Source organism: Pongo abelii, chromosome 2, assembly GCF_028885655.2.
Source record: "Pongo abelii isolate AG06213 chromosome 2, NHGRI_mPonAbe1-v2.0_pri, whole genome shotgun sequence".
Taxonomy (NCBI): domain Eukaryota; kingdom Metazoa; phylum Chordata; class Mammalia; order Primates; family Hominidae; genus Pongo; species Pongo abelii.
The window spans coordinates 28,811,300-28,838,985 of record NC_085928.1 but is presented as its reverse complement, the minus strand read 5'-3'; the positions used below and the strand labels follow the sequence as shown (position 1 = coordinate 28,838,985).

The window sequence follows — 27,686 nt, the reverse complement described above, 5'->3', positions numbered from 1 at the left end:
CAATTATGCCATTACTCTAGGGTGACCCAGGTAACAGTTTTGTTTTTTTTAAACAAATTAGTTTCCCAGGTGTTTCCATAATGCAGTCAAGGTTGAGTCCCCTCAAACTTTCAGGTGCTCATGAACCACCTGGGGATTTTATTAAAATGCAAATTCTGATTCAGTAGGTCTGCAGCAGGGCCTGAGTTCTGCATTTTCAACTCAGCTCCCAGAAGCTACTTATTCTGCTGGGGTAGGGGGATCAAGGTGGGAACTGAGCAATGCAAACCCTTGGACAGACATTAGCTCTAACAGAAGTAGATTCTGCATAATGATTTCAATGCCTACCATTAAGCCAGTGATCGACATTTCAGTAGCAGACATTTAAAAATGTAAATCTTGAAAATCACAGTAAGTTTAGAGTATAATCTGAATGCATTACTACTGTTTACAAGTCTTTCAATTTGACAAGGTCTCTTAACTCTCCCCCACCACTTTCCTCTGGCTTACTCTTCTTCAGGGCAGAGTTATTCTTGCTGTTTCTCATACATGCCAGACCCGTCTTCCCTTCACAGCCTTCAAACTTACTGCTCCTTGGAATTCTTGCTTAGAATACCTGCCCCTCCATAACCTCATGGCTTGCTCCCTTTTCATTCAGTTCAAATGTCATCTCTTCAGCCCTTCCCTGAGCACCCATTCTGGAGAGACCACCTTCCCTCTGCTTCTCTGTCTCATAGCCCTCTCTCCACATGGCACTGATAGCTATTTGAAATTGGTCTGCTTATTTGTTTGCTTATTGACTAAAGAAAACAAAAAAAATTTTACACCAAATATACTTATTTGACATATTTAAACATGGCTAGAGAGCCTGAAAACCTAAGAATAGCTAAAAAGCTTTTCCTCTTCTCTCCCTCCCATAACCTCTCTTGCCATGCTCTGAGCCCCTCTTCTTTCTCTAACCTCAGGTGGTATAAAAGCATCAACTATCTGGCCCTTTCTTTTTTTTCACTCTTGTTGCCCAGGCTGGAGTGGTGCAATGGCTCAATCTCGGCTCACCGCAACCTCCACCTCCTAGGTTCAAGCGATTCTCCTGCCTCAGCCTCCTGAATAGCTGGGATTACAGGCATACACTACCATGCCTGGCTAATTTTGTATTTTTAGTAAAGACGGGCTTTCTCTGTGTTGGTCAGGCTGGTCTCCAACTCCCGACCTCAGGCGATCCACCCGCCTCAGCCTCCCAAAGTGCTAGGATTACAGGCGTGAGCCACTGCGCCCAGCTTATCTGGCCCTTTGAGTTTTTAAAACCCATGCATGCGTGTGTACATTAATGCTTTGTCTGCCTTTCTCCTTTTAATCAGCCTTTTGTCAGTTGATTTCTAGTGAACCTTCAGAGGGCAAAAGAGATTTGTCTTAGCCCCTACAAGTTTCTGTCTTCCTCCATAAGAATATTAGCCATGAGAGAAAAGCCTGTGTTCTAGGTCCCTGCTACATTCCCAGATCCTAGAACACAACTGAACCCATAGAAGGTCACAAAAGAAAAAAAATGAAAATGAATGGTAAGCCCAGTCGTAGTGGCTCACGCCTGTAATCCCAGCACTTTAGGAGGCTGAGGCAGGCAGATCACGAGGTCAGGAGTTCAAGACCAGCCTGGCCAACATGGTGAAACTCCTTCTCTACTAAAAATACAAAAATAAGCTGAGCGTGGTGGCGGGTGCCTGTAATCCCAGCTACTCAGAAGGCTGAGGCAGAGAATTGCTTGAACCCGGGAGGCAGAGGTTGCACTGAGCCAAGATCGCGCCACTGCCCTCCAGCCTGGGTGACAGATCAAGACTCTGTCTCACAAAAAAAAAAAAAGGAGAAAATGAAGCCGGGCGTGGTAGCTCACGCCTGTAATCTCAGCACTTTGGGAGGTCAAGGCGGGCGGATTACCTGAGGTCAGGATTTTGAGACCAGCCTGACCAACATGGAGAAAACTCATCACTACTAAAAATACAAAAATTAGCCGGGCGTGGTGGTACATGTCTGTAATCGCAGCTACTCAGGAGGCTGAGGCAGGAGAATCGCTTGAACCCAGGAGTTGGAGGTTGTGGTGAGCTGAGATCGCGCCAGCCTGGGCAACAAGAGCGAAACTCCGTCTCAACAAAATGAAAATAATAATAATAATAAAATGAATGATAAAAGTGTCAGTCTGGGTTTTCCAAAGAAAGAGAGGCAGAGAGAGAGGTTCAGGAATTGGCTCACATGATTGTGGACACTGGCACATCTAGAATCCATGGGGAAGGCCAGCAGGTTGGAAACTCAGGCTGAATTCTTTCTCTTTTGGAAAACTTCAGCTTTTTTGTTTTTGTTTGTTTGTTTTGAGACAAAGTCTCACTCTTGTCTTCCAAGCTGGAGTGCAATGGCGCGATCTCGGCTCACTGCAACCTCTGCCTCCAAGGTTCAAGTGATTCTCCTGCCTCAGCCTCCTGAGTAGCTGGAATTACAGGTGCCTGCCATCATGCCTGGCTAGTTTTTGTATTTTTTTTTTTTTTTAGTAGAGATGGGGTTTCACCATGTTGGCCAGACTGTTCTTGACCTCCTGACCTCAGGTGATCCACCTGCCCCAGCCTCCCAAAGTGCTGGGATTACAGCTGTGAGCCACCGTGCCTGGCCAACTTCAGTTTTTTTGTTTGTTTGTTCGTTTTTGAGACAAGATCTCATTCTGTTGCCCAGGCTGGAGTGCAGTGGCACAAACATGGCTCACTTCAGCCTTGACCTTTTTGCTCAAGCAATCCTCCTGCCTCATTTTCCCAAGTAGCTGGGACTACAGGTGCAGGCCACCACATCTGGCTAATTTTTACAATTTTTTGTAGAGAAAAGGTCTCACCATGCTGCCCAGGCTAGTCTCAAACTCCTGGGCTCAAGAGATCCTCCTGCCTCAGTCTCCCAGTGTTGAGATTACAGGCATGAGCCATGGTGCCCAACCAGGATGTTGTTCTTAAGAATCTTATTCTTTTTTTTTTTGAGATGGAGTTTCACTCTGTCATCTGGGCTGGAGTGCAGTGGTGCAGTCTCAGCTCACTGCAACCTCCACCTCCCAGTTTCAAGCAATTCTTCTACCTCAGTCTCCCGAGTACCTGGGATTACGGGCACCTGCTATCATGCCTGGCTAATTTTTGTATTTTCAGTAGAGACAAGGTTTCACCATGATGGCCAGGCTTGTCTCAAACTCCTGACTTCAAGCTCTCCTCCCGCCTCGGCCTCCCAAAGTGCTAGGATTACAGGTGTGAGCCACCACACCCGGCCTAGGAAACTTATTCTTTTTTTTTTGAGACAGAGTTACTCTGTTGCCCAGGCTGGAGTGCAGTGGCGCAATCTCAACTCACCACAACCTCTGCCTCCCGGGTCCGAGTGATCCTCCTGCCTCAGCCTCCCACATAGCTGGGATTACAGGCACGTGCCACCACGCCCAGCTAATTTTTGTATTTTTAGTAGAGACGAGGTTTCACCATATTGGCCAGGCTGGTCTCGAACTCCTGACCTCACGTGATCTGCTCGCCTCAGGCTCCCAATGTGCTGGGATTGCAGGCGTGAGCCACCTCTTCCGCCAGTAACCTTATTCTTAAAACCTTCATCTAGGCCAGGCGAGTTGGCTCATGCCTGTAGTCCTAGCACTTTGGGAGGCAGTGGCGGGCAGATCACAAGGTCAGGAGTTCAAGACCAGCCTGGCCAATATGGTAAAACCCCGTCTCTACTAAAAATAAAAAAAAATTCGCTGGGCGTGGTGGGAGGCACCTGTAGTCTCAGCTACTCAGGAGGCCGAGGCAGGAGAATCGCTTGAACCCAGGAGGTGGAGGTTGCAGTGAGCCAAGATCTCGCCACTGCACACTGCACTCCAGCCTGAGCGACAGAGTGAGACTCCGTCTCAAAACAAAAAAACAAAAACAAAACAAAAAACAACCTTAATCTAATTGGATAAGGCCCACCCATATCATGGAGATTAATCTCTGTTATTTAAAATCAACTGACTGTAAATGTTAATCACTTCTACCTAATAACTTCATACCAACATCTAGACTAGTATGTAACCAAGCTGGGTACATAGCCTAGCCAAGTTGACACATAAAATTAACCATACCATTCCATTAGGTGATGGGGATAAAGCAGTGCAAAGAGAATAAGGTCTTTGTTTTTGTTTTTTTTTTTGAGACGAAGTCTCACTCTGTTGCCCAGGCTGGAGTGCAGTGGCGCGATCTCGGCTCACTGCAACCTCCGCCTCCCAGGTTCAAGCGATTCTACTGCCTCAGCCTCCCAAGTAGCTGGAATTACAGGCACCTTCCATGACTCCCAGCTAATTTTTGTATCTTTAATAGAGACAGGGTTTCACCATCTTGGCCAGGTTGGTCTTGAACTCCTGAACTCAGATGATCCAAAGAGAGGGTTTCACCATGTTGGCCAAGCTGGTCTTGAACTCCTGACCTCAGATGATCCACCTGCTTTGGCCTCCCAAAGTGCTTGGATTACAGGCATGACCCACCATGCTTGGCTGCAGTTTTTATTTTATAGATGAGGAAACTGAAATTTTGAAAGAAAAATACCCTGTCCTGAGGCACACTGCTAAGAAATAAAAAAGCTAGGATTCAAACATAGATTTTGGACTATTAGACTGTTAGTCACTCAGTAATATTGTTCTGATAGATATACTTGTTCTGATTTTATACTTTTGCAGATAAGAACATAAAAGCTTAGAGAAGTAAAAGTATATATTCAGAGACACATCATATATGTTCAAGCCAGGATTTGAAGACATGTTTGCGTGACTTCAAAAATCATACTTTTTCTTCTGTACACTATGTTAACTACTGGACTACCCTAATAGACTACCCTAAACTACTTCTGGATCTAAAATACAATAAACAACAAAACCATAGATATGAAAATCGAAAATTATCTGCAGCTCATCCTAGTCTTCCATATCCAATAATGCTGTTAATTCTTTTTTTCTTTTTGTTTTTGTTTTTTGAGACAGAGCCTCGCTCTGTCACCAGGCTGGAGTGCAGTAGCAAGGTCTCTGCTCACTACAAACTCTGCCTCCCAGGTTCATGCAATTCTCCTGTCTCAGCCTCCCGAGTAGCTGGGATTACAGGCATGCACCACCACACTGGCTCATTTTTGTATTTTTTAAGTAGAGATGGGGTTTTGCCATGTTGGCCAGGCTGGTCTTGAACTCCTGACCTCAGCAGATCTGCCAGCCTTGGCCTCCCATGCATATATTGCATTAATGCTTCTATTCAACCCATCACCCAAATAGTGAACATAGTATTTTTTTTTTTTTTTTTTTTGAGACTAAGTCTCGCTCTTGTACCCCAGGCTGGAGTGCAATGGCGCCATCTCGGCTCACTGCAACCTCCACCTCCCGGGTTCAAGAGATTCTCCTGCCTCAGCTTCCCAAGCAGCTGGGATTACTGGCGCCTGCCACCACACCTGGCTAATTTTTGTATTTTTAGTTGAGACGGGGTTTCATCATGTTGCCCTGGTCTCCAACTCCTGACCTCATGATCCGTCCGCCTCGGCCTCCTAAAGTGCTGGGATTACAGGCGTGAGTAACCATGCCCGGCTGAACATAGTATTCTTTTTTTGTTTTTGTTTTTGAGACGGAGTCTCGCTCTGTCCCCCAGGCTGGAGTGCAGTGGCGCGATCTCGGCTCACTGCAAGTTCCGCCTCCCATGTTCATGCCATTCTCCTGCCTCAGCCTCCCAAGTAGCTAGGACTACAGGCGCCTGCAACCACGCCCGGCTAATTTTTTGTGTTTTTAATAGAGACGGGGTTTCACCGTGTTAGCCAGGACGGTCTCAATCTCCTGACCTCGTGATCCGCCCGCCTCTGCCTCCCAAAGTGCTGGGATTACAGGCGTGAGCCACCGCGCCCGGCCTAAATAGTATTCGTAAATATGTTTCTTTTCTTTTCCTTAATTTAGACTGTTATTTAACCAGTTTTCTTCTGAATTACTGTTACCGCTTACTGACTGATGAGGTCTCCCACCTTCCCCTTACCCAACCCTCACTATTGCCCCTAGTTGAGCCGTCCAAAACACAGATTTTTAGCTAGTCCTTGGCTAGAAAATCTTTATCGTTCTCTATTTCTTATAGAATTAAGTAGACTCCTTCCCTGTCAAGGTTTTACATAATCTGTTCTCAAACTGCTTCCATTTGCCACTACAGCTTTCAAGGAACACAGTAAATATCTTTTCTTCAGTGCAGAGAGTGTATTTATTTATCTATTTATTTATTTATTTTGAGGCAGAGTCTCACTCTGTCCCCCAGGCTGGAGTGCAGTGGCACGATCTTGGCTCACTGTAACCTCGGACTCCTGGGTTCAAGCGATTCTCCTACCTCAGCCTCCTGAGCAGCTTGGGACTATGGGTGCCCACCAGCACCCCTGGCTAATTTTTGTATTTTTAATAGACACGGGGTTTCAACATGTTGGCCAGGATGGTCTCCATCTCCTGACCTTGTGATCCTCCTGCCTCAGCCTCCTAAAGTGCTGGGATTACAGGCGTGAGCCACCGTGCCTGGCTGTATTTTTAACTTTTATTTTGAAATAATTTCAAGCTCATAGAAATATTGCAAGAATAGTACAAATAACCACTGTGTACCCTTTAGTCAGATTGACTAATGTTTAACATTTTGCTATATTTGCTTTCTGTCTCTCTTTTTATACATGCACGCACGCACACACACACAAAATTTTCTTTCTTTTTGAAAAACAGGATCTTACTCTGTTGCCCAGGTTGTAATAGAGTGGCATGATCATAGCTCACTGCAGCCTCAATTTCCTGGGTTCAGGCAATTCTCTCACCTTAGCCTCCAGAGTAGCTGGGACTACGGTTACTCACTACCATGCCAGGCTAATTTTTTCTAGAGATCGGGTTCCACCATGTTGACCAGGCTGGTCTCAAACTCCTGAGCCCAAGCGATCCACTCGCCTTGGCCTCCCAAAATGCTGGGATTACAGGTGTGAGCCACTGTGCCTGGGCACAAATTTCCTAATCATTTGAGAATAGGATGCATAGATCATGTTTCTTTCTTCCTCATCATTATTTCCTAAGAAGAAGGACGTTGTCTCATGTAACCACGTATCAACCACATATGGTATAGTTATCAAATTCAAATATTGATACAATATTTTTGTCTTATTTACAGTCCCTATTTCAGTTTTGTAAATTGTCTCAGTAATATCCTTTACTACAATTTTAAAAATGAAGTTTAAGGCCAAGCACAGTGGCTCATGCCTTTAATCCCAGCACTTAGGGAGGCCAAGTCAGGAGGATGGCTTGAGGCCAGGAGTTCGAGACCATCCTAGGCAGCATAGCGAGACCTTGTCTCTACAAAAATAAATAAATAAAGTTTAAGGGGAAGACATTCTATGACTCAGAATGAGGTGTTGCCTGATGAAAGATAAAAAATTAAGAATTTGGTCTAGGATTATGTGTTGTATTCATTGCCACATCTCTTCAGTCTTCCTTAATCTGCAACAGATTCTCAGTCTTTTTTGTTTGTTTTCTTTTTCATGACATTGACATTTTTGAAGAACATAGTTTAGTTATTAGAATGACTTTTAATTTGAGGTTGTCTGATATTTCTTCACAATTAGATTGACTGAAGGTTTTATTGTGTACAGAGAGGGGGAGGAGGCTCAGTTCTTGGCAATCCAGGCCGGATCGCAGCTCCTCCTGCTGCTTCTTGGCATGGACGTGTGTTCCCACTCTTTTCTCGGTGAACTTGAGCAGCTCCATGGCACGCAGCTCATAAGGGTGAGAGCCACACACCTCTTGGATCATGTCCCTTGGATTTTGTATGCTTGGTGAGGCGCCTGCAGTGGTGGCTCTGCTGTGCTCCGCTCATCTTCTTGGTTGCCCTGGTGGAGGCCCTGGGCCATAGGGTAGCGCAAAGTCCTGGCTGCTGCTCTCCAGGGTAGCTGTGGCGGAAGGGCCCAGCCACATGGAACTCTAGGATTCACAACTAGATCTGAACTATGCATTTTTGTCTGGAATACTATGCAAGTGATGTGCTAGTAATAATAACCATGGTTCCATAGCTGTAATATGACTATATGCATAAAACAATGAAGCCAGAGTGCTTCATCTTTTAGTCTCCCACATCGCAGTTGATCCAAGTTGAATGCTGTTAGTTTTTAAAGATCAGCCCAAGTTCTACCTATTCCCCAGCTCCATGCAGCCAACACAGAGTTCTCCTTTTCTGAAGTACTCAATCACTTGTCTAATTCACACATTTAGCTACTGCTTAATAATAGGTCTCTGTGCATTGCTCATTATCATTGCATAAGTAGACATCTCATTTTCCTGTCCTTGAAGGCAGAAGCTCTGTTTATTTTATTCTCTTGAATACCCATAGTTCCCACTCAGTGTAAATTTTCAGTAACTACAAGCTGTTGCTTAAGGGATCTTAATGATTTGGGTTTCTCTGATAGTAGTGATTAGTGTAGAAGTGTGGTTGAAACAACAGGATCGCCTGTGCACATCCATAGTGAATCTGTCCTTGGCTCACACAGGATTTTTAATCTCTGTTTTTTTTTGGAGACAGTCTCGCTCTGTCGTACAGGCTGCAGTGCAGTGGCACAATCTGGGCTCACTGCAACCTCTGCCTCCCAGGTTCAAGCGATTCTACTGCCTCAGCCTCCTTAGTAGCTGGGATTACAGGTGCACGCCACCATGCCTGTTAGAAACTAAGACACAAACACATACATTAGCCTGGCTAATTTTTTGTATTTTAGTAGAGACGGGGTTTCACTGTGTTGCCCAGGCTGGTCTCGACCTCTGGAGCTCAATCTGCCTGCTTCGGCCTCCCAAAGTTCTGGGATTACAGGAGTGAGCCATCGTGCCTGGCTAATCTCTGTTATTAAGAAAATTCTAATGAATCCATATACGACCATGCATTGCTTAATGACAGGGATACATTCTGAGAAATGCATCGTTACATGATTTTTGTCATAGGAACATCATAGAGTGTACTTACATAAACCTGGATGATACAGCCTACTACACACCTAGGCTGTGTGGCATAGCCTATTTACAAACCTGTATAGCATGTTACTGTACTGAATACTGTAAGCAGTTGTAACACAATGGTAAGTATTTCTATATTTAGACACATGTAAACTTAGAAAAGATACAGTAAAAACATGGTATACAAGATAAAAAATGGTATGCCTGTATAGGGCACTTACCCTGAATGAAGTCTGCAGGACTGGAAGTTGTTCTGGGTGACTCAGTGAATGAGTGGTGAGTGAATGTAAAGGCCTAGGACATTACTGAACGCTACTGTAGACTTTACAAACACTACACTTAAGCTTCACTAAATTTATTAAAAATTTTTTTCTTTCTTTAGTAATAAGTTAACCGTAGCTTACTAACTTTTTTTTTCTTTATATATATTTTTTGAGACAGGGTCTCACTCTATCACCCAGGCTGGAGTGCAGTGGCACCATCTCGGCTCACTGAAACCTCTGCCTCCTGGATCAAAGTGATTCTCATGCTTCAACCTCCCATGTAGTTGAGATTACTGTAACTTTTTCACTTTATAAACTTTTACATTTTTAAAAACTTTTTGACTCTTTTGTAATAACAGCTTAAAACACACATTGTACATCTGTACAAAAATGTCTTTATTTTTTTTGTACGCTTTTTCTATTTTTAAAATTGTTTATTTTTAAAGTTTTAAACTTTTATTTTAAAAACTAAGACACAAACACATACCTTAGCCAAGGCCTACACAGGGTCAGTATCATCAACATCACTGTCTTCCACCTCCACATCTTGTCCCATTGGAAGGTCTTCAGAGGCAATAATATGCATGGATCTGTCATTTCCTATAATAAAAATGCCTTCTGGAATATCTCCTAAAGAACTTGCCTTAGGCTGTTTTGCAGTTAGCACTTTTTTTTTTAATAGAGTACATTCTAAAATAATAATAAAAAGTGTAGTAGAGTAAATACATAAACCAATAATGTGGTCATTTATTATCATTATCAAGTAGTATGTACTGTACATAACTGTACATTCTATATTTTTATATGACTAGCAGTTCAGTAGGTTTTTTTATACCAGCATCACCAGAAACATGCACTATAACATTATGATGGCTACAATGTTACTGGACAATAGGAATTTTTCAGCTCCTTTATAATCTATTTTTATCTATCTATCTATCTATCTGTCTGTCTGTCTGTCTGTCTGTCTGTCTATCTGTCTGTCTACCTATCTATCTGTTTTTGAGAGGGAGTCTCCCTCTGTCACCCAGGCTGGAGTGCAGGTGGTGCGATCTCTGCTCACTGCAACCTCTGCCTCCCAGGTTCAAGCGATTCTCCTGCCTCAGCCTCTGGAGTAGCTGGGATTACAGGCATGCACCACTATGCCTGGCTAATTTTGTGTTTTTACTGGAGACAGGGTTTCGCCATGTTGGCCAGGCTGGTCTCAAACGCCTGACCTCAGGTGATCCACCCACCTCTGCCTCCCAAAGTGCTGGGATTACAGGCGTGAGCCACTGTGCCTGGCCGCATTTTCTTATTTATTATTATTATTACTCTGTTTGTAAGAAAAACAGGTAGTATAAGAGCCAATATATTTTTATATTTAAAAAAATTAAGCCAGGGGCAATGGCTCACGCCTGTAATCCCAACACTTTGGGAGGCTGAGGTGGGCAGAGTACCTGAGGTCGGGAGTACAAGACCAGCCTGACTACCATGGAGAAACCCTGTCTCTACTAAAAATACAAAAAACAAAATAGCTGGGCATGGTGGCGGGCACCTGTAATCTCAGCCATTCAGGAGGCTGAGGTAGAAGAATTGCTTGAACCGAGGAGGCAGAGGTTGCGGTGAGCCGAGATAGTGCCATTGCACTCTAACCTGTGTAACAGAGCAAAATGCCATCTCAAAAAAAAAAAAAAAAAAAAAAATTAAAGTGGTAACGTATATTCATTCACATTGCAACAAAATTCAATCTGCACAAAAAGATAAACAGTGAATATCAGTCTCATTTTTATTCCTGACCTTAACCCCCCAGTTGCTCCTCAGAGGCCACTACTGTTGTCAGTTTCTTGTATATTCTTCCAAATATGTTCTATGTACCATCTGTGCTTCAGTTTACTCATCTGCAAATCGGGAGAATAATAGTGCCTGTCTCACTGGGCTCTTGTGAGGATTAAATGCATTAACATGTACATAAGCACTTAAAACGGTGCCAGTTACAAAGGTGCCATGTACAGACCACTTGATCATGTTATATAATCATTTGATGTGCTGTTAAATTCATTTTGCTGGATCTTGTTGAAGGTTTTTATATTTATTTTCACTAGGAATATTAGCCTGTAGTTTTCTTTCCTTATAATGTTTTTATCTGGCTTTGGTATGAGAATAATGCTGGTGGCTTAAAATGAGTTTAGAAGTGTTCCTTTCTTTTTAATTTTCTATTTTTTTTCTTTGAGACGGAATCTCACTCTGTCGCCCAGGCTGGAGTGCAGTGGCGCGATCTCGGCTCACTTCAAGCTCCACCTCCTGGGTTCACGCCATTCTCCTGCCTCAGCCTCCCTAGTAGCTGGGACTACAGGTGCCCGCCACCACGCCTGGCTAATTTTTTGTATTTTTAGTAGAGAGGGGGTTTCACCGTGTTAGCCAGGATGGTCTCGATCTCCTGACCTCGTGATCCGCCCGCCTCGGCCTCCCAAAGTGCTGGGATTACAGGCGTGAGCCACCGCGCCCGGTTGCCTTTCTTTTTAATTTTTTAGAAGAGTTTGAAGAGGATTGGTGTTAATTCTTCTTTAAATGGTTGGTAGCATTCACCTGTGAAGCCATCTGGTCCTGGGCTTTTCTTTGTTGGGATTTTTTTTTGATTACTGCTTCAATCTTCTCATTATTTTTCTGTTAAAAATTTTTATTTCTTCATGACTCATTCTGATTAAGTTGTATGCTAGAAATTTATTCATTTCTTCTAAATTATCCAATTTGTTGGCGTAGTTATTCATAGTAGTCTCTCATGATCCTTTGCATTTCTGTAGCACCAGTTGTACATACCTCACGTTTTAAAAGTTTTAAAAATTATTATGCGTGTACTAGTATGAAGATTATATATTGGTCTGTCCAATAGACATATAATGTAAGCCATATATGTAATATTAAATTTTCTAGTAGCCACATTTTTAAAAAAGTAAAAAAAAGAAAACGTTTTAATAATATATTTTATTTACCACAATATATTCAAAATAATATCATTTAAACATGTAATCAATAAAAATATATTTTAATAAGATGTATTCTTTTTTGGTATTAAGTCTTTGAAATTTAGGCTGTATTTTATGCTTACAGAACATCTCGACTGAGACCATTTCTGATTTAAGTGCCTAATAGCTACATATCGATAGTAGCTAATGTATTTTTTTTTTGAGATAGAGTCTTGCTCTGTCGCCCAGGCTGGAGTGCAGTGGCCATGATCTCGGCTCACTGCAACCTCCGTTTCCCGGGTTCAAGCAATTCTTCTGCCTCAGGCTCCTGAGTAGCTGGGATTACAGGCACGTGCCACCACGCCTGTCTAATTTTTGTATTGTTAGTAGAGATGGGTTTCACCATGTTGGCCAGGCTGGTCTCGAACCCTTGACTTCGTGATCCGCCTGCCTCAGCCTTCCAAAGTGCTAGGATTACAGGTGTGAGCCACCGCACCTGGTTGTAGCTACTGTATTTTATAGAGAAAGTCCATGAATTGCAGGTAGATTTTTTTTTTCCTCTATCATCTTAGGTCCAGGGCTGGGTCTCTGCAAAGTAAATTCACAAAAGACAGATTAATACACAAATACAACAAATTTAATTGCATGCATGCACAGGAGTTCGCAAAAAATGTGACACATGGATGTGGTGGCTGGGTGCAGTGGCTCATGCCTGTAATCCCAGCTTTTTGGGAGGCCAAGGTGGGCGGATCGCCTGAGGTCGGGAGTTTGAGACCAGCCTGACCAGCAGAGTGAAACCCTGTCTCTACTAAAAATATATTAAAAGAATTAGCCGAGTGTGGTGGTGTGCGCCTGTAATCCCAACTACTCGGGAAGCTGAGGCAGGAGAATCGCTTGAACCCAGGAGGCAGAGGTTGCAGTGAACCGAGATCGTGCCATTGCACTCCAGCCTGGGCAACAGAGCTAGATGCCGTCTAAAAAAAAAAAAAAGTTATTTTAGAATTTTAAATGCCACAACAGAAATAGATTTCTAGAATGGTTAATGTAATGTGAGGAACAAGGGCTTCTCATTGTTCTTAGGGAAAAGGCTAAATTCCTCTTAGTAGCCCATGTCAGCCCTGGCCTGTCCTGTCTGCCCTCTGCTTGTTCTGCACCAACCATGCTCAGGGCCACTTATGGAGTTCTCCCTAGGTCCCCTATGAACCTTTTAAATTCTGCTGGATGCTTCCTCCCGCTGACCCTCCAATACATGTGCACACATCTGCCCCCTTGCCTAGTGAGTAATGTATGAATCAGTTTATTATTTACTTTTTCATTTATTTTTGAGACAGGGTAGCACTCTATTGCCCAGTCTGGAGTACAATGGTATGATCATGGCTCACTGTAACCTTGAACTCCTGGGCTCCAGTGATCCTCCTGCCTCAGCCTCCATAGTAGTTAGGGCTACAGGTGTGCACCACCATACCCAGCTAATACATTTTTTTTTTTTTGGAGATGGGGTCTTGCTATGTTGTCCAGGCCCAGTCTTGAACTCCTGGCTTTAAGTGATCCTCATGCCTTGGCCTCCCAAACACTGAGATTACAGATGTAAGCACCCAGTCGGCATCAGTTTAAAGAAAAAAATATATATATATTCTTGTGTCCAAATATTGATTTAGTTTATTTTATTACAACATAAAATATATACAAACATAAAATTTATTTATTTATTTTTTTGAGACAGAGTCTCACTCCGTTGCCCAGGCTGGAGTGCAGTGGTGTGATCTGTTTACTGCCATCTCTGTCTCCCAGGTTCAAGTGATTCTCCTGCCTCAGCCTCCCGAGTAGCTGGGATTACAGGTGGGTGCCACCATGCCTGGCTAATTTTTGTATTTTTAGTAGAGACAGGGTTTTGCCATGTTGGCCAGGCTGATCTCCAACTCCTGACCTCAAGTGATCCACCCTCAGCCTCTCAAAGTGCTGGGATTACAGGCGTGAGCCACGGCGCCTGGCTGGATACAAATGTAAAATTATAACTCCTATGTTCACAGTTCATATACAACATCCCACCCAAAATAAATTTTAGTTAATGGCTATTAACTAAAAAGAAAGAGACCATGTGGCCGGGCATGGTGGCTCACGCCTGTAATCCCAGCACTTTGGGATTACAGGTCTTTTTGAGCTCAACATGACTGGTATATAGGTGCTGTGTCATGACACACACCATTCACCACTCTCCTCTATGTGAACTACTGTGAAACAGACTTTCTTTCAGCATTCATGATGCACATTTGATCTTCTCTTGGCAGGAATACAACACATACATATTGTTAGTCTATTCTTTTCTTTCTTTCTTTCTTTTGTTTTCTGAGATGGAGTCTTGCTCTGTCACCCAGGCTGAAGTGCAGTGGCGGGATCTCTGCTCACTGCAACCTCTGCCTCCAGGGTTCAAGCTATTCTCCTGCCTCAGCCTCCCAAGTAGCTGAGCATTACAGGTGCGCACCACCACACCTGGCTAATTTTTGTATTTTTAGTAGAGATGGGGTTTCACCATGTTGGCCAGGCTGGTCTTGAACTCCTGACCTCGTGATCTGCCTGCCTCGGCCTCCCAGAGTGCTGGGATTACAGGCATGAGCCACCATGCCTGGCCTAAGTTGATATCTTCTTTTCACCTTAGCCTGAGATTACTACAGTTGTACTACTTGTGGCCAACTCAGTAAAAAACACACATGTTCAATATGAGCTTCGGGCAGAACTCAGTTATAAAAAATGATCCAGAAAGTGTTTCTGTTAATTTTTAAGGTTGTCATCACAGTGAAAACAGAAAATTAAAAGATGTCTCATAGAGAACCCATGGGCCAAAGATTATCTTGAGATAATATTTTTTATTTATTTCTGTATGTTCTCTCGAGAGCTCAGAGAGCTCATCTCAAGTAAGATTATGTGACTACCCTCAACCCCCAAAAGTAAGGCAGGTCCCCCAATTATATATATATGCTTTATACCACCAGGTACTCTTTTATTTATTTATTTATTTGAGACGGAGTCTGGCTCTGTTGCCCAGGCTGGAGTGCAGTGATGTGATCTCGGCTCACTGCAACCTCCACCTCCTGGGTTCAAGCGATTCTCCTGCCTCAGCCTCCCAAGTAGCTGGGAATGCAGGCACCCGCCACCACGCCTGGCTAATTTTTGTATTTTTAGTAGAGACAGGGTTTCACCATATTGGCCAGGATGGTCTCGAACTCCTGACCTCATGATCCACCTGCCTCAGCCTCCCAAAGTGCTGGGATTACAGGTGTGAGCCACTGTGCCCAGCCCACCACCAGGTACTGTTTTAATGCAATACAAGTTAAACAATTAATTATATGGTCATGTGTTTAATGCTGTGCTATCTTTGCCATTACAACACAAGCTCTCGTACAGGTATTAAGTCTAGTTTATTCACTGCTGTATCTCCAGTGCTCAGTACAATACTTTTCACATAAAAGATATATATATATATATATATATATATATATATATATATATACACGCTTTTTTTTTTTTTTTTTGAGATGGAGTCTCACTTTGTCGCTCAGGCTGGAGTGCAGTGGCACAATCTCAGCTTACTGCAACCTTGGCTTCCAGGTTCAAATGATTCTTCAGCCTCAGCCTCCCGAGTAGCTGGGACTACAGGCATGCGCCACCATGCCTGGCTAATTTTTCTGTCTTTAGTAGAGACGGCCTTTCACCATTTTGGCCAGGCTGATGTCGAACTCCTGAACTCGTGATCCGCCCGCCTTGGCCTCCCAAAGTGACGGGATTACAGGTGTGAGCCACTGTGCCCGGCCAAAGATATTTAATAAATAGTTTTTGAGTGATTAAGTAAAGCAGCTATAAATCAAGAGACTGGAGTGCAAGTCCTATCTTTACTTCTGCTTGTGACATTTGCCAGTTATTTATCCTCTAGATCTCAATCTTCATATTCCATAAAATGAGACAAATAGAGTAGATCAGAGATTCCCAAGCTTGGCATCAACTGAAAGGCCATTTAAACAATATAGATTGTGGATTTCCACCTGTAGATATTCTGATTTATTAAGTCTAGGGTAAGCCAGATAATCTATTTTTAAAAAGTTAGAGTGTGCAGCTGAGGTTGGAAACCACTGAAGTAGCTCCAACATTCTATGATTCTTTGTATATATTAGTCCTTAACTTGAATTAAGCATATAGTGATTGAGGCTAAATATTACTAGCTAAATAAATGTGCTAAATATTACAAACATTGGGACTAGTAATATGAGGAATATTTAGATTTCTCTGACCCTAAGAATGTGCTGTTTGGCTGGGAGACATACAAGTGATCTGATACGTTAATGAACACATTGGTAGCACAGAATGCTGCAAAAGGCAGACAGAAGGCTTTCAACTAAGTCTGATGCTTAGGGAAAGATTGCAAGACATCAGCCTCGACCACTGAAGGAAAGGTAGGGATTAATCAAGAGGGGAAGGCTTGTAATCAGAAAAGACAGAAGTCCACGGACATAGGAAAATCTAGTTCACCAGAGTCCTGCAAGTGATTCACTAAAGTTGTAGCACAGCCAGAGGTAGGAGAGTTTAGCATTTTCTGGAAACAGAGTAGTTATTACAGGTCAGTGGCTGAGAGCAAGGATTTTTGAGCCAGAAAAATCTGGTTTAAATTCTGGTTTTGTTACACACAGCCTCTCTCTGTGACTTGAGAAGATAACTTGTTCACACTCAATTTTCTTATCTGTAAAAGTAGGGCCAACACCTGTCTTATAAGATTACTATGAAGATTAAGTGAGGCAAAATGAGACAACATACATACAGCACTTAACACAGTGCCTGGTAGATTGCAACCAAAAAATACATCCAACAAAGCAAGTTCATTGCAGCTTTTCTTTGTGTATTTCCATTTTAATGGCTATACAGTACTGATATTGTATTTAAACCTTTTTTTAATGTAATTATTATTTTCACATAAAAAAATTCAAATGTATAACAGGTTATTCAGGGAAAAGTAAAGATCTTTCTCAAACCCTTGTGTCTGTTCTACTATTTGTTCTTCCTAGAGGCAACCAGGATATACCATTTTTTAACATGCCCTCTAGAGATATTCTGAAGTACATTTGACATAGCAATAAATTAGAAACAATAAAAATGTTCATTACTTTGGGAAATGTCTGTGGAATAGCCACCCTTTGGATATTATGTGGCAATTTGAAAAAGCAGGCTGCAAAATATGTGTTCATTGTGATATCTACCTTTTAAACAAACACAAAAATATAACATGCAAAACATAATTTTATATTTATAATATTATCTAATTATTAAGAATTAGGTGCACTTCGTTTTGGTGTTTTTACAGTCTAACTTGACCTTTTTATATTTATACCTTAATGATACAACAGTTTGCTTAATGAATAAATGTATTTTCTGGTCTGCTAACTTGAGGGAGTTACTCCCAAAAGTAATTTAGTCATAGTGAAAGGATTGCTGAATAGGTCTGTATGGCTCCAATTTAAAGCCTTACACACTAACACATTGCTTAGAATTCTATGATTGTCTTTCCTCTGAAGGCCTTGTAATTTTATTATTATAGCCTTCTAGTAGAAACAGCTAGGTGAATGCCTTAGTGTGATGGGACATAATATATATCCTGAGATATCAATGGCTATAAGACTCATTGCTGATTTAGTTATGGATGTTTTACTTATACACCACATGCATACATTAATGGAATGGTACATTTGGATTTCAGAAATGATCAAATGGAAAAAATCCTGCAGTCAAGTGTACATGATATTTAAATGGCATTTCTGTATACTTTGTTAGAGACAGGTGAAAGAGGCAGCTTGTTATACTACAGGATTATGAAGACTTTCCATTAAGTATGATTATTGTTTTCCAATGTCTCATTCCTGTTTTCAAGTCATCTCAACAGAAGAGGACATTGTTTGCATTACTTTCTTTTGGTTACAGTAGCTCAGCAACCTCAATTTCCTTCAGTTTTTTTTTTTCTTTTTTTTTTTTTGAGATGGAGTCTCACTTTGTCACCCAGGCTGGAGTGCAATGGCGCAGTCTCGGCTCACTGCAACCTCCACCTCCTGGGTTCAAGCGATTCTCCCGCCTCAGCCTCCCGAGTAGCTGGGACTACAGGTACGTGCCACCACGGCTGGCTAATTTTTACATTTTTAGTAGAGATGGGGTTTCACTATGTTGGCCAGGCTGGTCTTGAACCCCTGACCTCATGATCCATCTGCCTCGGCTTCCCAAAGTGCTGGGATTACAGGCGTGAGACACTGTGCCTTGTCTTTTTTTTTCTTTTTTTGAGACAGAGTCTCACTCTGTCACCAAGGCTGGAGTGCAGTGGCACTATCTTGGCTCACGACAACTTCTCTGCCTCCTGAGTTCAAGAGATTCTCCTGCCTCAGCCTCCCAGTTAGCTAGGACTACAGGCGTGTGCCACCACACCTGGCTAATTTTTGTATTTTTAGTGGAGATGGGGTTTCAACATGTTGACCAGGCTAGTCTCAAACTCCTGATCTCAAGTGATCCGCCCACCTGGGCCTCCGAACAGTTTTGTTTTTAAGTACTTAACAATCTATGTATACACTACCAGATTTCTTTTCTGTTTCGTTTTTCTTTCTTTCTTTCTTTTTTTTTTTTGAGACGGAGTTTTGCTTTTGTCACCCAGGCTGGAGTGCAATGGCACAATCTTGGCTCACTGTAACGTCTGCCTCCCGAGTTCAAGCAATTCTCCTTTCTCAGCCTCCCAAGTAGCTGGGATTACGGGTGCCCGCCACCACGTCCAGCTAATTTTTTTGTATTTTTAGTAGAGATGGTATTTCACCATGTTGGCCAGGCTGTTCTCGAACTCCTGACCTCAGGTGATCCGCCTACTTCGGCCTCCCAAAGCGCTGGGATTATAGGCATGAGCCACCATGCCCAGCCTTCTGTTTTCTTTTTTTTGTTTGAGGTGGGTGGTAGTGGAAGAGAATGCATACTTGTCACACTAATGATACTAGAAATCAGATAGTATAATACATATGCCATGTTACATGACACACCTAGTGAAGTTTGGGATGGTATAGGTTGTCTAAACACATTAACATTTGATCATAAAGATATATTTATGTATTATATTTATATAATAAATTATATTGTCATAATAAAAATACTATATTTAGTTTCATATTGGTTCAGGGCAGGTTGTGCTACCAAATGAGTTTATGCCAAACTTACAGAAAGATATTTCATTATACACATTTGGTTGTGGACTCTTATTCTCTCTGTCTCTAATACACATAAATGTGTATGTGTTTGTATATTGTATGTATATATATAATATACATATGTATATATAAACATACACACACACACATACACAATTATGTACAGTTCTTATATCCTATATATAGTTCCTGTGTCCAGCCAAAGATGTTAGAATCAGTAGCTTTATTATTTAATAAACAATTGAATTTAATGTTCTTTTTCATTCACATGTTTTGTTTGTCTGTGAAGCGCATTTTTCTCTTCTGTCAAGGTGCAGGGTGGGAACATCGGTGATTTGAAGAAATAATTAGGCTTTGTTTTTCTTAGCAATTCTGCTGTATCAGTAGGGAATGGAAACGACTATTAAGAATTTTCCCAAAGCATAAACTTTACAAACAGACAGAGTCGAATTTGAATCCCAGCTATACTATTAGTTGGTGTACTAATGACATGTCAACAGGGGCTCATGTAAGTCAACCTTGGATACAAGTAGATTGTAAATTGTAGAAGTTGGTTAGTGATTAACTGGGAAAGAGGAAAAGAATAGTGGCTGGAAGAGCAAAAGGAAAGTAGCTAGATTGTAATACTTTATTTCTTTTTCTTTTCTTGAATTGGAGTCTCGCTCTGTTGCCCAGGCTGGAGTGCAGTGGCCAGATCTCTGCTCACTGCAAGCTCCGCCTCCCAGGTTCACACCATTCTCCTGCCTCAGCCTCCCGAGTAGCTGGGACTACAGGTGCCTGTCACCACACTCGGCTAATTTTTTGTATTTTTAGTAGAGACGGGGTTTCACCGTGTTAGCCAGGATGGTCTCGATTTCCTGACCTCATGATCCACCTGCCTCGGCCTCAAAGTGCTGAGATTACAGGCGTGAGCCACTGCGCCTGGCCTGTAATACTTTATTTCTTGATTTTGGTGGTTGTTGCACCAGTATGTTAACCGTGATTATTCATCAGGCTGTATAACTTATGCACGTATCTTTCCGGGTGTACTATTTATGTATGTATTATTTAATAAAATGTTTATAAGAGTGATAGTCTGAATCTTTGTGTCCCCCACAAACTGATATGTTGGAACCTAGTCCCCAGTGCAATGGTATTAAGAGGTGGGGCCTTTGAAAGACAATTAGGTCAGGAGGGCTTCATGATCAGGAATGGGATCATAATCCTTATAACAGGGGCTTGAGGGAGCTTGTTTGCCCCTTCTGTCACATGAGGATACATAGAAGGAACCATCTTTGAAGCATAGAGGAAGCCCTAATGAGACGCTGAATCTGCTGGCACTTTGACCTTAAACTTCCCACCCTCCAGAACCATGAGCAATAAATTTATGTTGTTTTAAAATTACCCAGTCTAGGCCGGGCATGGTGGCTCATGCCTGTAATCCCAGCACTCTGAGAGGCTGAGGTGGGCAGAACACTTGAGGCCAGGAGTTCAAGACCAGCCTGGTCAACAAGGTGAAACCTCATCTCTACTAAAAATACAAAAATAAGCCAGGCGTGATGGCGGGAGCCTGTAATCCCAGCTGCTTGGGAGGCTGAGGCACAAGAATTACTTGGACCCTGGAGGTAGAGGTTGCAGTGAGCTAAGATAGTGCCACTGCACTCCAGCCTGGGTGACAGAGCGAGACATTGTCATGCTACTTCTGAAGTTCTGGGGTGTAAATCACCAATACTTAGATGTGGTTGTCATGAAATAGTAAAAACAACTGCATAAATGGTTTAGTTTTTTATTACATGAATATATTAAAAACAACTCAGAAGAAAAATTGCCAGCATCATATATATATATTTTTTACTTTGAAGACTAGTGTTTTATGAAACACACTTTGAGAAATGTTGGTTTAGGCCAGGCGTGGTGGCTCATGCCTGTAATCCCAGCACTCTGGGAGGCTGAGGTGGGTGGATCACCTGAAGTCAGGAGTTCAAGACCAGCCTCGCCAATATGGTGAAACCCCGTCTCTACTAAAAATATAAAAATTAACCGGGTGTGGTGGTGCACACCTGTAATCCCAGCTACTCGGGAGCCTGAGGCAGGAGAATTGCGCCAACCCAAGGCGCAGAGGTTGCAGTGAGCCGAGATCACATCACTGCATTACTGCATTCTAGCCTGGGTGACACAGTGAGACTCAGTCTCAAAAAAAAAGGAAGAAGAAACTTTGGTTTAGATTTTCATCTTTTGGGTAAAAGGAAGCTATTTAGTATTTTAAGAATAAGAATGACAGTCTCATTTGCAGTAGGGGGAATGTGAAGGCTAGAACAGAAGTAGAGAAATAATTGTTTCAGCAGTTAATGTGAGAGATGATGATAATCTTAACCAAGACAGCAGGGTCAATTGAGAAGACAGAATTGATCCAAGAAATTTTAAGGTGGTAAAATTGACAGGCTTAGTGACTGCGGTGGATACCTGAAAGGAAGACCCATGCCCAGATCTCTCTTCAAGGATGTTCAGTTACTCCATTTTCTGGGAGTGCCAGTTTCTGAAAATTATTATTATTTATTTTATTTTATTTATTTATTTTGAGATGGAGTCTCGCTCTGTCACCAGGCTGGAGTGCAGTGGTGTGATCTCAGATCACTGCAACCTCTGCTTCCCAGGTTGAAGCGATTCTCCTGCCTCAGCCTCCCGTGTAGCTGGTACTACAGGCACCCGCCACCACGTCCACCTAATTTTTTGTTTTTTTTTAGTAAAGATGGGGTTTCACCATATTGGCCAGGCAGGTCTCAAACTCCTGACCTCATGATCTTCCCACCTTAGCCTCCCAAAGTCCTGGGATTACAGGAGTGAGCCACTGCGCCTGACCTGAAAATTATTTTTAATATTTTTACGTAATAAAAAACTAAACCATGTATGTATTTTTTTTTTCAAGATGAGATCTCGCTTTGTTGCCCAGGGTAGAGTGCAGTTGCTCTCAGCTCACTGCAACCTCTGCCTCCCAGATTCAAATGATTCTTCCGCCTCAGCCTCCTGTGTAGCTGGGACTACAGGCATGCGCCACCACGCCTGGCTAATTTTTTGTATTTTTTTAGTAGAGACAGGGTTTCGCCATGTTGGCCAGGCTGGTCTTGAACTCCTGACCTCAAGCGATCCGCCCACCTTGGCCTCCCAAAGTGCTGGGATTACAGGTATGAACCACTGTGCTCGGCCTATGCAATTCTTTTCAATATTTCATGATAACCACTTCTAAGTATTGGTGACCTACACCTCAGGACTTCAGAAGTAGCATCAGAGGCCTCCTAATAAAAAGTAGCTGGGCTGGGCGCGGTGGCTCACACCTGTAATCCCAGCACTTTGGGAGGCCGAAGCGGCCGGATCACGAGATCAGGAGATCAAGACCATCCTGGCTAACATGGTGAAACCCCGTCTCTACTAAAAAATACAAAAAATTAGCTGGGCGTGGTGGCGGGCGCCTGTAGTCCCAGCTACTCGGGAGGCTGAGGCAGGAGAATGGCGTGAACCTGGGAGGCAGAGCTTTCAGTGAGCCGAGATCATGCCACTGCACTCCAGCCTGGGCGACAGAGCGAGACTCCGTCTAAAAAAAAAAAAAAACTGTCATCTTCATTTTGCATACTGACTTCTGCTATTCCCAGGCTTATTTAAAAAATAAGCGAAATAAGCTAACTCATACAGTACGCTACAAGCAGGAGAATTGCTTGAACCAGGGAGTTGGAGGTTGCAGTGAGCCAAGATCGTGCCACTGCACTCTAGCCTGGCGATAGAGCAAGACTCCATCTCAAAAAAGAAAAAAAAAATAGTGGTCTTTAGTTATAATGTTTTTTATGTGGAAATTTTCTGAAAATTCTTCAAAAAGAAGTGCTTCTTTTGTGCCGTAGGAAATGATGAGACCAGTGTACCCAATTCATCTTGGTTTCACAGACTTGCAGAGTGTCAAATCACTAGAGGGCAAACGTCACACTGCCTTAGAAATGGAGTTGGTATTGGTGAATTCAAGAAAAGGACCAAAAGGAGGAGGAAGAGGGAAGATTTTAATGCTGTGCAGTGGTGCTCAGGTCTAGGTCAAGAACAATGAGTCTCATATGATCGTCTCTTGACTTTGACTATCACGGTAGGGCTTTACTGACAAGCCGGGTAATAACAGGGAAACCGTATTCTTTTGCTTTCAAAATTTATTTTGTCTTTATTTCACTTGACCTGGTTCATTTCCTCTATAGTTTCTTATTTCAGCAATATTTATTGAACACTATCATGATTAATCAGGCACACCAGGTGCTGGTGACAAGAACAGTGAACAAAACGGACAAAAATTCTTGTAATCATGGAGCATGTATTATAGTATGGAGACAGAAAATAAGCGAAATAAGCTAACTCATACAGTATGCTACAAGCTGTAAGCTGTTGTATGTTGTGGAGAAAATAAAGCAGGGAAAAAGGAGTCAGAGAATGGTGGAGGGGGTTGCAGTCAGACTACCTGCTTAGCTGCGTCCTGCCCAAGGATATTTGGGCAGAGATAAGTATGAGCTGACATCCAGCCATCTTCTGGTGAGAAGGTGCCTTTTTCTGAGTAATGACAGGGCTCCAAAAGTCTCAGGTAGTGATCAAAATGTTAATCTCTGCCTTTAAATGGGACACTCTTCAAAATGTCCTTCTGGCAATATTGAGTTCTTAAGCTTTTGAATGCATTGGATATAAGCTTTTGCCAAGGTTTTAAAATTTTATGCTATAACTTTAAACCTTTTTGTAGATGAGAAAATCACGTATTATAGAATTAAAATCTTATTCAAGTCTAACAACATTCCATCAGTTGTATTTACTTTGTCTATATAGCCTGCTAGACTCTTACAGGAGAGTAGCAAATAGGTTGATGAGATTCTCTTCAGAGAATAGGAGTCTGGCTGAGCATTCTTCCATACGTGGCACTGTTGGTGTTTTTGGACTGATTATGTGAAGAGTAAACCCAGCATCTTCCTGGGACTCCAAGGAAAGTTGCATATTCTATAATTTATAGGGCCATCGCAATTTTTCTAATTAAAAATGAATATAACTTCTGCCCTTTTCAACCACAGCACATATGTTCTGTCTCCCAGTGTTCCCTAGTAAGAGATAACGGCCTGGCAGTGTAGACTAATTTCTGGAGTATTTTAAGTTGGAAGCCAATTAGCCCTCCCTATCTAAAGCACATTTTGACATTTTCTTCCCAAGACAAGTCAGTCTTGACTTTCTGCCCCTCTCGGTATAGATAGTGCATGTTACATGTATTAAATTACAATCATTTTAATAAAAAATTAAGATTAAAATTTGAAAACATAGTCTACTTAGAGATACCAAGTTGTGGAGTGTGCTATGTAAAATGAGGACAAAATTTTCACTGAACATCTTCCTTCCCTTGGTATCACGCATTAATTTTTTTTTTTTTTTTTTGAGACAGAGTCTCACTTTGTCATTCAAGCTGGACTGCAGTGGTACAATCTCAGCTCACTGCAACCTTTGCTTTCCGGGTTCAAGCAATACTCCTGCCTCAGCCTCCCAAGTAGCTGGGATTATAAGTGTGTGTCACCACGCCTGGCTATTTGTTTTGTATTTTTTATTCATTTTATTTTACGTATTTATGTATTATTTATTATTTTTTGAGACAGAGTCTCAAAAAATGGGTTTTTTGAGTGACAAGAGTAGCACTCTTGTCACTCAGGCTGGAGTGACAAGTTTCACTCTTGTCACCCAGGCTGGAGTGCAATGGCATGATCTCGGCTCACTGTAACCTCCGCCTCCTGGGTTCAAACAATTCTCCTGCCTTAGCTTCCTGAGTAGCTGGGACTACAGGTGTGTGCCACTGTGCCCAGCCAATTTTTTTGTATTTTTAGTAGAGATGGGGTTTTGCCACTTTAGCCAGGCTGGTCTTGAACTCCTGACCTCAGGTGATCTGCCCACCTTGGCCTCCCAAAGTGCTGTGATTATAGGCATGAACCACCGTGCCTAGCCTGTATTTTTGGTAGAGATGGGGTTTAACCATGTTGGCCAGGCTGGTCTCAAACTCCTAACCCCAAGTGACCTGCCCCCCCCGCCTCCCAAAGTGTTGGGATTACAGGCGTAAGCCACCGCGCCTGGCCAATATTTGATTCCTACCTTTTATTTTCCTTGTAATTTCTGTTTTGCTTTGAGCAACTGATTTTGTCCTATAAGTTTCTGTACTCTATTTTAGTGAGGATGAGACTACAGGGTTAGCCTCAGAATTGTAGAAAAACTCAGTTTAGAATTGTTAAAGGAGAAGATAGAAAAGGACACTAGCTTGTATGGATGAAGCAGGTTAGTCATTCTAACCATTCTGGAGTGGATGAAAGTTAAATGTTAATCAGAATTACTGAGTCTCAGTGTCTTTTTTCTATTTGTGCTATTTCTCTCTTCCCTTGTTTCTCTTCACTGCCTTGTTGAGCATTCCCCATAGCTTTTCTTGGGTAAAAGCCAGACAACCAGGTACTGCAAGAGCACCGAACCCCTCCCTTGATTCTACCCTTCATTTGCCTCTAAATTTCACTCCCCTATATCTATCTCCATTACATTTTCTTTGTATCTACTAAGGGATACAGATCTTCTTCCAATACAGAGTGTGATTGCAGCACAATTACAATTGAAACAAAAAGGAGAAGCTGACTTTGCTGAAAATATGCCATATTCATTCTGAATTCCTTTAAACTGCAGGACATATGCTTATATTCATGGCAATACGAATTTGTGAGAAAAGGAAGAGAAAAAAGATCTGCCTTCCTTCCCTGCAAAATGGCATCACACATGACGATCCGAGACTGAATGTACAAATGAAAAATGGTTGGACCATATAAAAAAAATAGAACTCTGAATTATGCAGCAACCTGCTTAGGAAACTAACTTCTTTATCTACAATAAGTAGTTCAGGACGCCAGCCTGCTATAAGTTGCGGAGACCCACTTGTAACACGAGAGTTGATATGAAGATTATTTTAAACTGAAGATATCTGAGATTCAACAGATGCAGGGGATAGCGTCCTTGGAGCTTGTCTTATCTGACTAACAGCAGCAACTTCTGAAAAATGAGGCTACATAAATCCCCTCTCCTGGGGAGTTTCATGGCCATGAAGAAGATAGACAGACCACCCCACCTGCATAAACAAACATTATAGCAAATTTTCTTAACTCCTGTTTGTTCTTCTAAAAACTCATTTGTTTTTCCTAAAGAAACCTATTTGTTCTATGAGAGCTATTTCTGCCCTCTCCCCTTTCTCTACTAAATTAGGTATATGAACCTCTAACTTCAGTGAGCAAACTACTTCTTTGTTGTATGTGAAGAAAACTTTTTTTTTCCTTTTTAATCTTTCTTTCGTCAATATAGGCCCCAGGTACTGAAGATAAGAATATAGAGAAGTTTTTCTTCTGACAGACTTGCTGGAAGCCAGGTTGCTATCGCTGGTAACAATCCAGGAAGCTAACGGGTAACTTCTGTAACAACTGGCCCCACACGGCCAGGACTTGATTAATAACTGACATCTACCCTAATTTTTGTGCCTACATCCAATTTAAGACCAAACAGAGAAAACGAAACATGCACCCCTAAACGATCGTGCAGTATGCCCCTACTTCTGTTTAGCCTGCCTACAGCTTCCCCATGGCAACAGCCTCCAATCAGGATACACCTGAACCCTTCCCTCCCCACCCACTGCCCCGCTATAAAGCTTTCTCATTTCTCTGCCTTTGAATCACTGCCAAAACATAGCGACAGTAGCTAACCCCCTTGCTGTATAGCAGGCTGTGAAAAAATAGCACTTGCATTTCTCATTTGATTGGTCGTCATTTATTTCTATAACCATGTGTTTCATTCATGCAATTCAGAAGTTTCTTTGGAATAACTTGCAGAGTAAACTAACAAATATTTATTTGCTATGATACTTTATATACATTTTCTGCTTATTTAAGTTTCCTATTGAGGTTTTGAAATTCTCCCTGATGCTGGTAGTATAAAAATCTTATTTGAAGCAAATCAATTAATCCTGAAGATGACTGAAAGATCAATATGAGATAGCTGCAGATAAACCAACTATTCTCTAATCTCTAGGACACCTTCAAACAGCACATTCTGCCTTTTAATAGAAGTATTTACACACTGATTTCAGTTGTAAAGAAATGAGAAACTTCAAGTATAAAAAGCTTGGGACTATGAAAACCAAGCGTTTTGTCTATCTTTTGTTGTTGTTCTTGTTAAAAAAGAAGGCTTCGGGCCTGGTGGCACGCGCCTGTAGTCCCAGCTACTGGGGAGGCTG

The 27,686-nt window shown here is 42.2% G+C and overlaps 1 long non-coding RNA gene across 1 annotated transcript in view; it reads left to right on the top strand.

The window, feature by feature from the left end:
- LOC112132735 (uncharacterized) overlaps nt 1-27,209 on the top strand; it is a 54,168-nt gene extending 26,959 nt beyond the window's left edge. The window contains exon 4 of the long non-coding RNA XR_002914453.3: nt 26,096-27,209. This is a non-coding gene — a long non-coding RNA (uncharacterized LOC112132735). The remainder of the gene's footprint in view (nt 1-26,095) is intronic.
- Nucleotides 27,210-27,686: the final 477 nt, after the last annotated feature.